Raw genomic sequence first — 17,544 nt, 5'->3', positions numbered from 1 at the left:
ATGTGGTCATAATGAACAAAGGTGACTACATTGGGGAAATAGAAAGACAATTGGCCGATTCTACCGGTTACAAGAACATCCTATGCACAGGTTGGCTCAATTTATCAATATGAAACTTATAAATTGGCATGAATCTGGTCTTCTTACTGATGATGAATATAAATATCTTGTTGTTAAAAATCCCCGGTATCCTTGCATTTATATTCTTCGAAAAATACATAAAGGAGGGGATTTCCCACCTGGTAGGTCTATAATATCAGGTATTGCTTCTCCCACCGAAAGGTTGTCAGAGTATGTTGATTCTTTCTTACAAAAGTTTGTATGTAATTTACCATCTTTTATACAAGACAGTAAGGATAGCTTTAATAAATTTGAGGATTTTCCAAGGTCAGATGACCTTATGTTTGCCACAGTGGATGGTAAAAGTTTGTACACCTGTATACAGAAGCAGTTTGGAATTCAAGTAATTAAGGCCCTCATTACAACAGTGGCGGTAAATCCCGCTCACTGCTGTGCTGAAGGCCGCCACCATACAGTGGCCGCGGCTGATATCCGCTACAGGTATTACGACCCACATCTCGTAATCCGCTACTATACAGACACCCACACACATCCACCACACCAAAGGTCAGTGATAAACTGTCAATACCAAGACCCACACCGTCACGCCAACAAGAATACGCCCACACTATCACAACCCACGAATCAACCAGGGGTCTTTCAACCGCGGTAATCCATTGATGGTACACACCGCCGCGCTCAAAATACACACACACTTACAAAACACAACCACATTGGACAAATCAAAATACACACACCTGATACACATACACACACCACACCCAGACACTCAACACTATAAAACACACACCCACATTACCCACAACCCCTTACAACGACAGTATTGTGAAGAAGCCCGGAGAGAGAATAGTTAACACTACACCAGCATCCACTAGCACACCACACCATGACGCATACAACAACCATGCACCTCAAACAACAAACACCAACACAACATTTCACACAGCACAACAAACATCACTTCACACATCACCCACACCACATCATGGCACCTCAAAGACACCCCAGGTTTTCTGAGGAGGAGCTCAGGGTCATGGTGGAGGAAATCATCCGGGTAGAGCCACAGCTTTTCGGATCACAGGTGCAGCACACCTCCATTGCTAGGAAGATGGAGCTATTGTGGAGAATCGTCGACAGGGTCAACGCAGTGGGACAGCATCCAAGAACAAGGGATGACATCAGGAAGAGGTGGAACAACCTACGAGGGAAGGTACGTTTCATGGTATCCAGATACCAGATTTCTGTACAGAGGACTGGCGGTGGACCCCCACCTCCTCCCCCACAACTAACAACATAGGAGGAGCAAGTCTTGGCAATACTGCATCCTGAGGGCATCGCAGGAGTAGCAGGAGGACTGGACTCTGGTAAGTCATATCATTATTACCAGAACCCCCCACCCCACCTGCATGTCATGAAATACCCACACCCTCACCCCATCACTCCAACACCTCACATATACCCAACTATCACAACCAAGCCATCCCAATACCAAGCCCTGGATGCCACACGAAAGGATGGACACCCATTGCCAAAGCATGTCCAGTACAGACACCCACACAGACCCCAAAACACTAATCACACAATGGCAAACACAATAAGGCAAACACAGGAGTAGAGGGTAACTCAACCAATGCACAAGATGGCACACACAGATACTAAAACTATGCATTTACACCCCAACAGGAACCATACCCAACGTCACTGGATAGGAGGTGCCAGACATATCCAGTCCCCCCACAGAAGAGGTCCACAGTGACAACACCAGATCTGCATGCCTGGATCAAGATGACCAGCCCGGCCCATCAGGGACCTCTGGACAGTTGGTTCCCTTGCCACAGTCACAAGCCACCACAGAGCCTCCCCCCCTCAGGAGACACCACCACAGCACCCACCCAGCGGGCCCATCCCCCTGTCCCCAGGACACGTCAATCAGCAGTGTGTCCACCACTACCGGAACCCCAGGCTAACTCACCAACCCAAGACAATCAGGGACCGGGGGTCAGTGGCAGTGGGCAAACGGTTCAGGGGACAGAGGCACAGGATAACAGGGAAACTGGGAGAACTGCTGTGTGACAGGGGGAGGACAGGCCCAGGGAACCCACTCTCCACGAGGCACTCTCCAACATCATGAGAGCATACCATCATTCCCAGGAGACCATGGGCACGGTACTGGCTAAGTTTCAGGAGACCCAGAGACTGCAGGAGGAACACTACCTAGGGATCAGGGAGGACTTGAAGTCCATCAACACCACCCTGGTCACCATTGCAGGGGTGCTGGCAGACCTGGCCAACAGCATGAGGGACACAGTGGCACACAAATGGGCCCCTGACACTAGCCTGAATGATGAACAGCCCTCTACCTCCACTGGCGCTAGTGGACAGGAGGCCCCACCACAAGACCAACAGGCCACCAGCACCCTACCCCCTGCAGAAGGAGAAACAGCCTGCAAATGGTCCCTGAGATCCAGGAACAAAACAGAGAACTTTGCCAAGACCCCCGCCAGGAAATAACACTCTCCTGATTGTCACACTTCTGTCCCACTTTGTCACCCTGCCCACCTTAAACTGCCATTGCTCCCCTTTCTATGCCCCCTTGGACAATGCACCTGTGAGACCAAGAGACTGATCTCTACCATGGACATTCCTCCATCATCACCCCAGCCGATTGCACACCCCCCTCCACTTATTAGCACAGAAATAAACACCCTTGGATCACAAATCAATCTGGAGTCAGTCTGTACTTTTACAAATGTGTTATTACAACGTTTCGGAAATATAGGAATGTCAATGTTCATGTTCACATACCAATGTAACACAGTTGTTGGGCAGCAGTAAACATAGCAGAGGGCACAAGGTGGGACCCAGATCTGTGAAATGGAAAGCCAAAGTGACATGTCAGGGTCCATACACAGAGGTAAAAATGCAGAATTATGCTATGTCCTAGAGTAGTATGAGATGTGAGAAGCAGTGCCATCCTCTTACCTGTGTCTCACTGGAAATATTGCGTGATGATGTTGTTTCGGTTGTCTATATCTTCTTCTTCTGCCTCCTCTTCTTCACTGTCCACAGGCTCAACAGCTGCCACAAGGGCAGCATCAGGCCCATCCTCCTGCAGAAAAGGCACCTGTTGTCGCAAAACCAGGTTGTGCAACATATAGCATGTCACGATGATCTGCCACACCTTCTTCGGTGAGTAGTGTAGGGAGCCACCTGTCGGATGGAGGCAACAGAACCTGGCCTTCAGGAGGCCGAAGGTGCGCTCTATTATCCTCCTAGTTCACCCATGTGCCTCATTGTACCATTCCCCTGCCCTTGTCCTGGGATTCCGCACTGGGGTCAGTAGCCATGACAGGTTGGGGTAACCAGAGTCACCTGCAAATATTGAGGGACAACTGTTAGACATCCTCCAAACATTAGGGACTCTCCCATACCCAGACACCTATTTAAACTGTTTGGGGACATTGGGATCACCTATTAGCCACACCCTGTGCCTCTGGAGCTAACCCATCACATAAGGGATGCTGCTATTCCTCAAAATGTAAGTGTCATGCACAGAGCCAGGATACTTGGCATTCACATGAGAGATGTACTGGTCTGCCAAACACACCATATGCACATTCATAGAATGGTAGCTTTTGCGGTTTCTGTACACCTGTTCATTCCTGCGGAGGGGGAGGGGGACCAATGCCACATGTGTACCATTAATGGCACCAATGATGCTGGGGATATGTCCCAGGGTATAGAAGTCACCTTTCACTGTAGGCAAATCCTTCACCTGAGGGAACACGATGTAGCTGCGCATGTGTTTCAGCAGGGCAGACAACACTCTGGACAACACGTTAGAGAACATTGGCTGGGACATCCCTGATGCCATGGCCACTGTTGTTTGAAAGGAGCCACTGGCCATGAAATGGTGTACTGACAGGACCTCCACTAGAGGGGGCATTCCTGTCATCAGGTCTGGCTCCAGCTGGGCACACAGTTCCTGGATTGTGGCATGCTCAAGTCTGTAAGTGATAATGATGTGTCTGTCTTCCATTGTCGAGAGGTCCACCAGGGGGCGTACACCGGAGGATGCCGCCATCTCATCACCTGCCCGAGTGGACGTGCCCTATGGAGGAGAAGGGTGAGCAGAGGTTTCACAATGCTGTTTAACACAACAGTGAACTATTCTTTGTGTGCCTTTGTCTGTCCGTATTCAGGGCCAAAAGTGCTGTGACGCAGTTAGTTGGCCTGTCATGTGGCCACCTGAAATGGCGGCTGCCTGACCTGTAAGGAGGGACAAGGGGAAATGAGGTAACTGCGCTGGCGTTGTGCTGCATCGCGGTAGGCGGTCGAAGACCGCTGTGCTATTCAGCATTGGTTATCATTGGGCCATATGGGTTCCAGGAGCCAATGACGATGTACACCGGCGGTGACGGTACGCACCACTGCGGACGTGACTGCCATTTTCTATCTGTTCATTCACTTGATACTTGACCTTCAACAGGAGAGGACCTCCCCTGCAAGTGACCTGAGCCTGGAAACGACAATGTCTACAGTGTCTGGGGAAAGGGCCCCTGCCTTCACTACGGAGGAGTTGGAGAAACTGGTGGATGGGTTCCTCCCCCAGTACACGCAACTCTACGATCCACCAGACAAACAGGTGAGTACACTGTGTGCATGGTGGATGGCACATGATTGTATGGAGTGTCGTGGATGGAAGAGACGGGGGGCACAGGCCAGCATGTGAGGATGGTGAGTGTGTGTTTTTCTGGGCCAGGGTGGGAGGTTTGTGGTCAATGAGTGAGTAGAACTGGACGGGGGAGTAACATCTACTTTTACTTCACTATTCCTCTAGGTCAGCGCCCACCAGAAGAAGGGTATTTGGCATGCCATCGCCAAGGAAGTGCGGACCCTGGGGTCTACCATAGATGGAGCACCCACTACTGGAAAAGATGAGAGGACCTGCGCAGTTGGAGCAAGAAGACGCCGGAGGCCCAGCAGGGGATGGCCTCCCAACGTGGAAGGGGTGCCGGTCGCACCATGACACCTCTGATGTACCGGATCCTGGCGGTGGCATATCCTGAGTTGGATGGGTGCTTGAGGGCATCACAGCAGCCACAAGGGGGTGAGTACAACCTTATTCAGCTGACTCAGCACGCTTGAAGAGGTGTCTGGATGGAGGAAGTGGGATGTGGGTTCCCCTAGGGCAGGGCAGACGCGCCAAGATACATCCATTGTTTTGCAGGCTCAGTGCCACTCCAACCCCTAAGGTGGTAGTTGCCCTCTACACCTAGTCAGGCTCCTAGGTGTTCCAGCTGTGCACTAAATGGGTCCAGGCAGAGTCCCCTATGGGCATGTGCTTTTACCCTGAACTGTTAGTGCATGCGCTAGTGCATAGGCCTGCTCCCTGTGTGTTGTGTCTGCCAACTGTAGTGGTGTTGCAGGCATTGACATGTGTCTCTTCTGCCTTTCTCCCCCTTTTTGTTTTGTCACCCTGTCCCTGTGTGCATTAGCATCATCTGGCGGAGGAGCATGGGCACCGGAGCAGGAGGGAACTGCAACCCACATGGCCCTGGCGGGTGAATTTACGGAGTCTGAAGGCACCAGTGGGACGGAGGGTGAGGGGAGCTCCACGACGGGGACAGGAGCAGACACCAGCAACAGTGACTCCTCCTCTGATGGGAATTCCCTTGCGGTGGTGGCCACCTCTGTGCCCACCTCAACAACAGGTACAGCCACCACCCCTCCTACCTGCACCGCCCTCTCCAGCAGCCCCTCATTGTGTTTCCCATGCCCGCTCACCCAGGAGAATGGGCATCTCCTTCGCCCCAGGCACCTCAGGCCCTGCCCCAGTCAGCCCTGCTGCCCTCAGTGAGGAGGCTATTGACCTCCTGAGATCCCTCACTGTTGGGCAATCAACCATTTTGAATGCCATCCAGGGTGTCGAGAGGCATTTGCAGCAAACAAATGCATACCTGAAGGGCATTCATTCTGGCGTGGTGGCCCAACAGAGAGCATTTCAGGCTCTGGCCTCAGCAGTGATGGCAGCCATTGTCCATGTGTCCAGCCTCCCCCCTCCAACTTCCACTACCCAGCCCCATTCCCCTCTACCTCAGCCTATTCCAAGCACACTATCAGACCAGCATTCACCCAAATCAACACACAAAAGTAGCTTAGGCAAACATAAGCACCACACATCCCACAGGCACTCACACAAGCACCATACCCATGCAGACACACCAACATCCACTGGCTCCACTGTGCCCCCTTCCTCCACGTCCTCCTCCCAGTCTTGTCTCCATTCACACCTGCATGCACTACATCCTCAGCCACTACCTCCATCACCAGCACGCCCATCACCACACACCGCTCACGTGCACTCACCACCCCCACTACCATGCACACGTCCCCTGTGTCCTCACCCAGTGTGTCTGTGAGCCCTGCTCCCAAACTACACAAACGCAGGCACACACCCACCCAACAGCCATCCACCTCACAACAGCCTCCGGCACATGCAACTTCACCAAAATTCAGCAGACGTACACCTCCTACAACCACTCCCTCTTCCTCCACTCCCAAACCACCTCCATATTCCCATCTCAGTGTGTCTAAAAAACTTTTCCTGGCTAACATTGACCTCTTCCCTACACCTCCCCCCCTGTCCTTCCCCTAAGGCAAGGATATCCAGGTCCCAGCCCAGCACCTCAGCCACCAAATCCTACAGCACTGTGGTCTCAGCAAGTCCTGTAACATTGCGGGTGGCACCCATCAGGGCTGCCAGTATGCCACCTAGCAAGGCCAAGGATCAGCCCATTCCGCCACCTGACAAGGTGAAAAAGGTGCCCACATGCTGTAGGGAGAAGCCGCACCAACTACCCAGCAAGGCCTCCTCCAAGCCAAAAGAGGACAGTGCCAAGGGACCAGCAGCGACATCCAAGGTGGGAAAGTAACACAAGGGCAAAGGGAAGTCAGGACAGGGCACGGAGCCTCCGGCAACCACCGCCACCAGCCCCGCGACATGCTCAGACAGTGCCACCACAGCCGACATGGCTAACATTCCCAGTGGACAGCTGTCTGAGGCTGGAGTAGACGTCCTGAACCCTGCACAGACTACTTGAGGCACAACACCCAGCACTGTTTGTACCAGCAGGTGTCAGGCAAAGTCGCAGCAGGGTGGAGTGTGTCTCTGCCTCATGGAGTATCCTGCTACCTGTACCCAGGCAATCTCGTGGAACACACACCAAGGTGAGGGGATGGGACCTGCCACACTGCTTGTGAAGCACTCCTGGCACCAAACCCCCTCCAGAATCAGTGGAGTAAAGCATCCACTACCCCAGTCCTTGGCAGGATGAAGCACTCTGGGCACAAAGCCCCCTCCAGAACCAGTGGAGAAAAGCATCCACTACCCCAGTCCTTGGCAGGATGAAGCACTCTGGGCACAAATGGAGTAAAGCATTTACTACCTCAGTCCTTGGCAGGATGAAGTACTCTGGGCACAAAGCCCCCTCCAGAACCAGTGGAGAAAAGCATCCACTACTCCGGTCCTTGGCAGCATGAAGCACTCAGGGCACTAAGCCCCCTCCAGAACCAGTGGAACATGTCAATAACTTGAGAGACTGTGGTTTGCACTCCCCAGGAAAATGCAGTGGGCAAACCACCCACTTGTGAGACTTGAGAGACTGTGGCTTTGCACTCCCCAGGATAATGCAGTGGGCAAACCACCCACTTGAGAGACTTGAGAGACTGTGGCTTTTCACTCCCCAGGATAATACAGTGGGCAAACCACCCACTTGAGTGACTTGAGAGACTGTGGCTTTGCACTCCCAGGATAACGCAGTGGGCAAACCACCCACTTGAGAGACTTGAGAGACTGTGGCTTTGCACTCCCCAGGATAATGCAGTGGGCAAACCACCAACTTGAGAGACTATGGCTTTGCACTCCCCAGGATAAAGCAGTGGGCATGGGGCCCCCTCGTGGAGCAGTGGCATTGTCCGTTCATCCAGCTGAGGTGCCCCCCTCCCCCTAAGGGTGCCTGTTTATTTTCGATCTGATGCCCCAGCAGTGTTCTCTCCGTTTCGAGTCAGGTATCATGTGTGGGCTTCGCCCATGTGTTTTGGGACCACTGGTCCATGGACAATGATTGGTGCACTATCCGGACTTGTGTAGTTGCTGTACATATTTGTATATTCTGATGATTTAAAGTTATCTTGGCCTATCTGAATTTTCAATGATTCCACTTGTTACAATCATTTCATTTTGTCCTTGCGTTCTTCCAGGGCGTGACGGGGTGTAAATGTAATGTTGCTGCATGTATTTGTGTGTATGTTGTTGTGGGTGAGGGTGGGGTGGGGGTGTTGCATGTGTGTGTTTCACTCTCTCTTTCCTCCCCCTTCCCCTGTGTTGTATGTGCAGTGCTCACCGTGGTCGTCACCGGCATCTTTGCTGCTCCTGGTAGAAGAGGAGGTAGACCAACATGGGCAGGACCTGTAACTCGGGCTCCATGGCGTCCTGGTTCCTCGGTGGGTGTTGAGAGGTGAGTGGTTTCCGTTCAAAGTCATGTTTCTGCCATGCTTTTGATGGCGTTGGTACCGCCCCGGAAAAGGTGGCGGATAGGCTCGTTGTAATACAGTGGGCGGTACATTGTGTTCCACCTGTCTGTTGGCGGCTAACGCCGCAGTGTTTGTTTCTACCGCAGTGGCGGTCGGAGTGTTAAAGTGGCTGTCTATGTTGGCGGTTTCCACCATGGTCGTGATTCCATTTTCTTTTACTGTCGGCCTGTTGGCGGTATTACCGCCGCTTTAACACCGACCACCAGGGTTGTAATGACGGCCTAAGTCTTTTCTGAACACAAAAACAGCTGACCATTATGAACATAATCATATGATCATAGAAATGATTGATATTATCTTGTCAAAAATTTATTTTTTACACAATGGCTGGTGGTTCCAACAAATACAAGGTACTGCGATGGATTAAAAATTTGCTCCATCATATGCATGCCTTTTTATGGGCTGGTAGGAAAGACAACATGCATGGGGCAAGTATGCCTCCCCCTGGACAGAATTTATTGCTTTCTGGGGAAGGTATAGAGATGACATCATCTTATTATGAAACGGGACGGTAGAGCAGCTGACCTTGTATCATGCCTTTCTTAAAGATAATTAATATAATGTCAAATTAAGCATGCAGTACAGTAAGGAAACAATAGACTTTTTGGATGTCCAATTTTGTTGTGGCAAATAATAAAATACAAAGTGCCTTGTTCAGAAAATCAACGGCTTGTAAAAGCATTTTACATGCGACAAGTGCCCATCCCAAACCAGTTATCCATAACATCCCCTTTGGTGAGATGGTACATGTAAAACGTAAATGCAGTACTACTGAAACCTTTTTAACACAAATTGAAAACACCAAAAAGAGATTCATTAGGAGGGGAAATGATAATACAATTTTGTCGGAGACAGAAAAACAGATCATGAAAATGCCCAGGAAAGAGACATTGTATGTGAAGTCCAAGGATGATAAGATGAAACAGCTTGATCAGGTGACATTTGTGACCCAATATTCAGTTTTGAGTCAAGAGATTTTTAAAATCCTAAAACGGCACTGGCATCTACTTATGGACACACCGGGACTAAAAGGGTGCATATCCAAATCTCCCAAGGTCACCTACCGTAGAGGTATGACACTAAGGGACTGGCTATGTCCAAGTTATATTACTATGACTAATAATGAAACGTGGCTTCCCACTAAACTGAAAGGGTTTTATGTCTGTCATGAGTGTAATATTTGTATGTTGGGCTTAGACAAATCAAAAGACTTTTGTTATAATACCACTAGGAAGTACATAATCAAACACTTCATTAATTGGAAGACGAAATACGTGATTTATATTTTGGGCTACACATGTAGTAAGATCTATGTGGGGAGTACTGTAAGGCCCCAGAAATTAAGAATACAGGAACATGTATGTGCCATAAAAAATCAAGATACTAGGTATCCACCAACATCCCACATGATGTTATTCCACGCTAATGATGCACACATCTGATTTCAGGGGGTGGACTATGTACCCCCTCACCAAAGAGGAGGAAACAGAGAGTTAACTCTACGCCAGAAAGAGGCAGCATGCATTTGCTGCCTGCGAATGGTTTAATTGGGCCATAATACCGACAATGAATTTCATTCTTTTTTATAATTTGATGTTGTTTATTGTGCATACAACTTCTTTGGTGCATATGAATATGGGGCTGTCCTGATGAAGAAGTGATATTTCAGAAGATAAGCACGTTCTGTTCCTTATTTCAATCTTTGAGGTTTTTTGGTACCCATTGGATGTATATATTGCGATATTGAAAGGAATATATGGAACTGTCAAATTATTTCGTTTTATGATCTTAGGTGACGAATAAATTTTTTCTTGAATTAGATCGGTTAGTGTATTTAGAGAAAGTTCTGTTCTTATACACTTTAAGATGGCCACTGTGGTTCCTAATGATCATTTGGCGTATTGTATGAACTGATTCACATCTAGTATGTTTTTCCTTGTACTTAAGTATACAGTACATGAGTATTGGTGGAAAGCGGCACAGGGCTTGACTTCAATGAAGAATGGTTTAAATTCGATTATTTTGGAATTTTTAGGTTTTATGCATGCCTTAAGATGGTCGCCGTATATACTACTATTTTTGACATGGCACGTCTTTTGTCCAATGGCACTGCCTCTCTGTGTTGGGATGGCCCGTGTACTGAATTCCTAGTGGCTGCTTTTCTGTACTTAAATGTAAATTAATTGGGATTTGTGGGAGGCAATACTGGGTGTTGAATTTGCTGAGGATTGTATTTTGTCTGTATACAGCGGGATATTTGTTTTCTGTACCAAGATGGCCACGCATCCATTACTCATTTTGATGTAGCCCGTCTTCCGACTTACGGGGCTGCACTTCCGAGTCAAGACGGATCGCTTACTAAGTGTCTGCACCTGAGGAAGTCGCAATCGGTGAGATATTTAAAACCAGACTGCCCATGTAAGATTTGGTTTGCCTGTTGCATACTGTGTCGTTCCATTAATGAGGGCAACTATGAAATTTGGCTAATGTATTGGTCATAATTATCTGGAAGCTCTAAGAAGGTACTCTTGATGTGTATATGTGTGGATGCTGTTTTGTATGGTCTATGGATATGTTAAAAATTCTGCTTGTACAATTGGGTCTCAAGCTGATAGAGGTTGATTTTTATGATTACATCGGGCTTGTGGATTTGTTACTGTAACTATATGTAGAAAGAGAGTGTAATTTTGATCAAATCGCTTTAGATTGGATTTGGTACCTATTGGGTTTTAATTGGGTCTCAAGCCGATAGAGGTTGATTTTAGTGATTATATCAGGCTGGTGGATCTGTGATTTTGAATTCATATGGAGAATGAGAGTGTAAATTTGATTCAATTGTTTCAGATTGGATTTGATACTTACCATTGGGGCTAGTTGATTCGACTTTGTGGTATTAATACTTTTGTATAGTGTATACTCCCAAAATTGTTAAGTAGGTGTTGTTTTCTTTTCATATTAGATGTGTCACGGCTGATTCCAAGGGCATGAGAACATACATAAATAATAAACCAGTCAGAAATGGATTAGGTATGTCCAATTTGGCACTTATGAGATTAACACAAATTGCCCATACTGAGGTCACTTCCTATATGTATGAATTCATTAATCAGCTGATTTTATTAGGCACTCTATGATATTATAAGCTACCTGTTCACCATATTAATGTTTCTTTGTTGAACCCCCTTGTCAGTCTCTCTTGCTGGTTTGTTCATATCTATTTGCTTGTGCAATTTTATGTAGCAGTTTGCATTTATGTTTTTGTATATGTGCAGATAAATTTTGCTTTTTAATTATGTAATATGTGGATATTTGTTCAGTGTTGTTTGTACTTTCATAGTGTACTATGTGTTATGTTACAGCCCTGAAGAAGTCCTGTGTTAAAGGACGAAACGCGTTGGCTGTTGTTACCACAATTCAATATGTTATTGAGAATAAGTGGAAGAAAATAAAGAGAAGATTCACCATATCTTTATTACAAAAGGATTGGACTTTTCAACATGTAATTCGATTATTTGGAAAAGTGGCGCACCACCATTATGTTTTTTGAATATGTTTTTTCTCTTTTTTTATAAATAAGGTTTACAACTTAGCAGCAGGTGTTTGGTTGAGGTGCACACAGAGAATAATACAATATCTTGCCCAGGACCGAGGTGGGAATATACAGGGTCAGGTGCACATTTTATGAGTCTGCTGTGTTTCTTTGTTTGGGAGATTAAACTGGAAAGAAACTGAATTAAATCTGACTTACATCACCTAAAGCTTTGCTATATTAATGTCTCAAAAGTTACTAGCTATGCATCTATTGGACAAGACTATGAGGTGGGTTAGTGCGCACGTCAGTTGTATCACTTTTTGTTACTTTTCCAAGATAGGCTCACGTTCACACTTCTCTCCAGATGCATCTTCCGTGTAACAATAATCTAGTTAGACAGCAGCACTGAAAATGACATTTAGCCAACATTGCTTCCTTTAAAAAATGAAGGTTCATTGTTAAAAATTGCAACATTTATCACAAAGAAGTACAGTACGAGCATGACAGAGAAAGCAATAGCTTTCCACTGTGGACTTTTAACAGGATATCTGATAAACATTGTTTGCAAAATAAATTTCGAATAATTTCAAACCATTAGGTTTGTAGTAAAATAATGTAATTCTTGGTTTGTCAACACATGTAGTCATAATTAATCAAAATACATTTTCACAAACATTTATTAATTTCACATTTAACTCGAGGTGGCTGACACCATGGCAATCACTTTTAAAGTTGCATGTTTATTTTTCAGTTAGGGCTTTTAATACACATAAAAATTTCATTTTAGTCACACATTTTTATTAATAATGTTTGATCTCTTACAATCCCTCCTCTGACGTCCCAAAAAAATTCTATATTCTATATTAATTTATTAATGAGACACTTCAAAATTTAGTTTGACTAGTATATCTACCATTTCAGTATCATTTCCACATCCTCCTGACCAAGATATCCCAACCAATTTCCCATTTCAGTGAATCTTTTGCCTATATTTTCCCACACACTTGGTTGTTTCAGGTCCTTTAATTCAGAATTCAAATTTGTCATATTTGTAATGTAACTCCTGATTTCTTTACTGTTATCAGGAATGAAGGTGCAACAAGGTTGCGGATGAAGGTGTTGTGCCTTAAGCATCCAACAGACTCCGCCGTCTTTTGCTAAAAGGATGTCTAACGCACAACAATTCTGAAGAACCATCAAACATACAGCAACCATTTCAGTATCCATCAAAATAATTGCCCCAGAAAAATCTGTCAACATTTTGTCCACAAAGGAAGAAAGCTTCCTTATTTTCATGCCATTCAGAACAACTGCTACAGAAGGAATAATTGGCACAAAAATATCCTCAATTATTTCTGAATAACTTTCTCTTTTTGATCTTGGTCTCAGGTTCTCATGAGTATCATTTATGTTGTCAATCTGATACATTTTAGGAAAAACTATTGCCAGGTAACCAGTCCCATACAATCCCCTATTGAGACAATAATTGGCATTTTTTTTCACAGAAGTAATATATACTAGGAATCACAGGATCTTGTCTATTTAGCATAAAGTCACAGGTGTTCTTAAATAGAAATACATGTCTGCATTCACTCGTTCCCACAAACTTAGTATCAGTTCTGGATTAAGGCCTTTATATAGAAAGTTTCCCTATATGTTGGTAATCTAAAGCAAGCTTTCATTGTACATTAGTCACACGATATGTATGATCATTCTTGCAAGTGTGTTTCACTAAACTCTTATCTTTTTTCTCCTTCATTGCCTTTCTTCTATCACCAGTCTGATCCAAGAAGGTTTTCTCTACCTGTTTGAGTTTGCATGTGAGATTGTTTCTATGTGCAAATGTATTACCAAATGTCAGTGTAGGCTCAAAGAAACCCCCTACAATATCTATGTTTCTAGCTCTAGCAATACTACTCAAGTGTTGGTTAACTGGAACATAAAAAAATACTTAGGGCCTGCCACATTATAGCCCTGGCCATCAGTCTGCCAGGGAACCACCAACTCCTCCAGGATCTTGGATCCCGGCAGTCTGGCGGTGGCGGAGGTCCTAATCCGCTAGGGTAGCATTGCAAGAAGCTCTGCTCTGGGGATTACAAATGTGTTCTCCGCCAGTGTTTTCATGGCTGTAGCACTGCCATGAAAAGGCTGGTGATGAACAGGTGTAGGAGGCTGCATGGGGGCCCCTGCACTGCGCATGCACTTGGCATGGGCAGTGCAGTGGCCCTCCTGGTCAGCACTGAACATTGAAAGGGTGTTAGTGCTCCCTCCAGGCAACAGCATTTTCACCAGCTTATTTATAAGCCAGAGACAATGCTGTAGACTGTTTCCCGCTAGGCCTGTGTTCCACCCGCGGACCTAGCAGGAAACCCATAATCGCTCCAGCAGAGAGGTCACTGCATAGGTGCCGGCCACCTTGTCTGAAGTTTGGCAGACATAGTTTTCCATCTGCCAAACTCAAAATCAATAGTTAGAATAGAAATACTGAATGTATTGCTGATTATAAAGCCTTGTTGGTAAAAGACTACAATTGATGCCATATGTTAGGGGTAAGTGGTTAGTGGTCATTGGTGATGATAGGTAATTCCTTATTTGCACTGAGGAAGGAATTTGTGTATACACACAGCTTCCTCTCACATCCATAGTCTCAATATATTAATACATCAAACAATGGAAAATATTAGAGAAAAGATCTCCTTGTGGACTGTATAAGTGTAAGTAACTCTCATCTTTATAGAACTTGTCTAACTCTGAAAGTATCAACACACATATAACTGCCAACCCAAAACACACATGTTTGCATCCATTGTTTCGGTTGCGATTTGTATTCATGGCCCATAAAGAATCAAAAAGTGAAAGAAAAGAAAAGTAGATTTAACTATGCAGCCAAACAAAAATCAAACATAATCTTCAGTGTTCTTTGCAGTTACTTACAGTAGCTATCAGGGTCTCCAGAATTTGTCAAAGATCGATTAAGGAACTTTGGGGGTCATTCTAACCCTGGCAGTCCAAGACCGCCAGGGCTAAAATGACGGGGGCACCGCCAACAGGCTGGCGGTGCCCCGCTGGGCATTCTAACCGCAGCGGTTCGGCCGCGGTCAGAAGTGGAAAACCGGCGGTCTCCCGCCGGTTTTCCGCTGCCCAAATGAATCCTCCATGGCGGCGCAGCAAGCTGCGCCGCCATGGAGGATTCTGACACCCCATACCGCCATCCTGTTCCTGGCGGTTCTCCCGCCAGGAACAGGATGGCGGTATGGGGTGTCGTGGGGCCCCCGTAAGAGGGCCCCAAAAAGAATTTCAGTGTCTGCTTTGCAGACACTGAAATTCGCGACGGGTGCAACTGCAATTCTGAGCCGGCGTCCTTGTGGGAAGGTAGTTTTACACTGGGCTGGCGGGCGGCCTTTTGGCGGTCGCCAGCCAGCCCAGTGTAAAACACATAATAGCCGCAGCGGTTTTCCGACCGCGGTGCGGTATTCTGGAGGGGGGAAGTCTGGCGGGCGGAGGCCCCTTTGTCTAAATCAGTTTTTCAAATGTCTCTTAGTAGATCACAATCTGCTGACCAATAACTATTACTTCCAGTATATAATGTCTTTCTTGCTCATTTGGCAATGCAATTTCAAAACTCAACTCAAATGCGATTTCAAATTCCAAAATGTAGAACAGGATTCTCACAATCAAAACAAAAGGACATAAATTTGTGTTCTCAATTATCAGCTGTAAGGTATGCCCATTCAGGACCTGAGCATTTTTAACTTGCAACTTTCTTTCTCTTTGATTTTTGACATGCATTTCTTTATTCTTCAATCCTATTGTTGTTTCTGCTTCCTCATTTATGTTCGATAACACTTCAGGAATTTTTTCAGTTGGATGCAAAGAACAACATTTATCTCCTTTCACATTTTTTCTAGACAGTGATGGCACAACTCGAGTTACTGTTCTTCTTCGTTTAGCAGGAATTTGACAAGCTCTTCTTTGACATGCCTCACCTGCATCATTAATCACTTCAGGAGGAGTCAAATCTGCATGACTTTGAATCAACTCAACTTAACTTTTGGCTACTTCAGGAAACAAGATCTGCTTTATTTATTTTTCTCTATCGTCTGCTTCTGGGAAAGTCCTCCTTAGACTTGACTCTACTGCTCCATCCACTTCTGTCTCTGCTAATAGAGGAAAATCAGAACTGTCCTCAATTTCATCTGTCAGAGGAATACCTGAATCTGGATCTTCACCAGTCTACACTGTTTTTACTTCTTCAGTCTCTGCCCTGCGTTCGTCACTTGCTCTTCTTGAGACTGTACAGTTTCTGCTGGTGCTTTCAGGAACACTCGATCTTCATCATCCAAAGGATATGGGACTTTACGAGTATGGCTCACTTGGACCCATTTCGGAACTCCAGCACACTTCACAGCTGTCGTCGTTCCCAGAAAGAATAACCTGGTATGGCCAGTTCCACCGATGCTTCAAGAAAGGCTTCTGCACATGCTTCTTGATCACCACCCAATCACCAGCTTGAAGACTGTGACACTGGTCTTGGTATGGTGGCATAGCTTTTGCTTCCACCTGGTGAGACAAAGAGCGAACAACATCAGCTAGACCTTTGCAGTAATTCAGCACCACATCATCTGTCATGTTTACAAGCACATTTGCAGGAACAGCTGGCAATATCACAGCTCTGCCCATCAATATCCCATGTGGGGAGAGTCCAGTCTTTCCCTTGGGTGTACTCCGCAGGCACATCAGAACCAAAGGTAAAGCATCAGGCCATATCAGATTTCTTTATGCACACATTTTTGCCAATCGTGCTTTCAGAGTGCCATTCATTTTTTTCTACTAATCCAGAAGCTTAAGGTAGGTAACTGCAATGAAGCTTTTGCTCAATGTTTAAGGCTGAACATAGCATTTATATCACCTCATTGTTGAAGTGACTTCCTCTATCTGATTCTAAAGAGGCCAGAAAACCGAGTTGTGGAATCAACTCTGTAAGGAACAGCTTGACTACGCTCAGGCTATCATTTCTACGTATAGGGTAGGCTTCAATCCAATGATTAAATACACAGACAATCATCAACAAGTACCTCAGCCACCACATACAGACATTTCAATGAAATCTATTTCTCTTAAATGGACCACCTGCTCTTCCAATGTGACTGAAATTGACAACAGTTCTCTTTCCCACGTTCATTTTCTGACATGTAATGCACCTGTGACAAATTGCTTCTGCAACCTGTTTAAATTTTGGTTTGAACCAAGATAACTTAAATGTTCGACTCATTGCATCTCTGCCAATGTGAGTTTGACTATGACAATACCTAGCTATTTGTGTAAGTAGACAATTT

This window comes from Pleurodeles waltl, chromosome 6 (genome assembly GCF_031143425.1).
Source record: "Pleurodeles waltl isolate 20211129_DDA chromosome 6, aPleWal1.hap1.20221129, whole genome shotgun sequence".
NCBI classification, from domain to species: Eukaryota; Metazoa; Chordata; class Amphibia; order Caudata; family Salamandridae; genus Pleurodeles; species Pleurodeles waltl.
The sequence above is the reverse complement of the archived record's forward strand: the minus strand, read 5'-3'. Positions refer to the sequence as shown.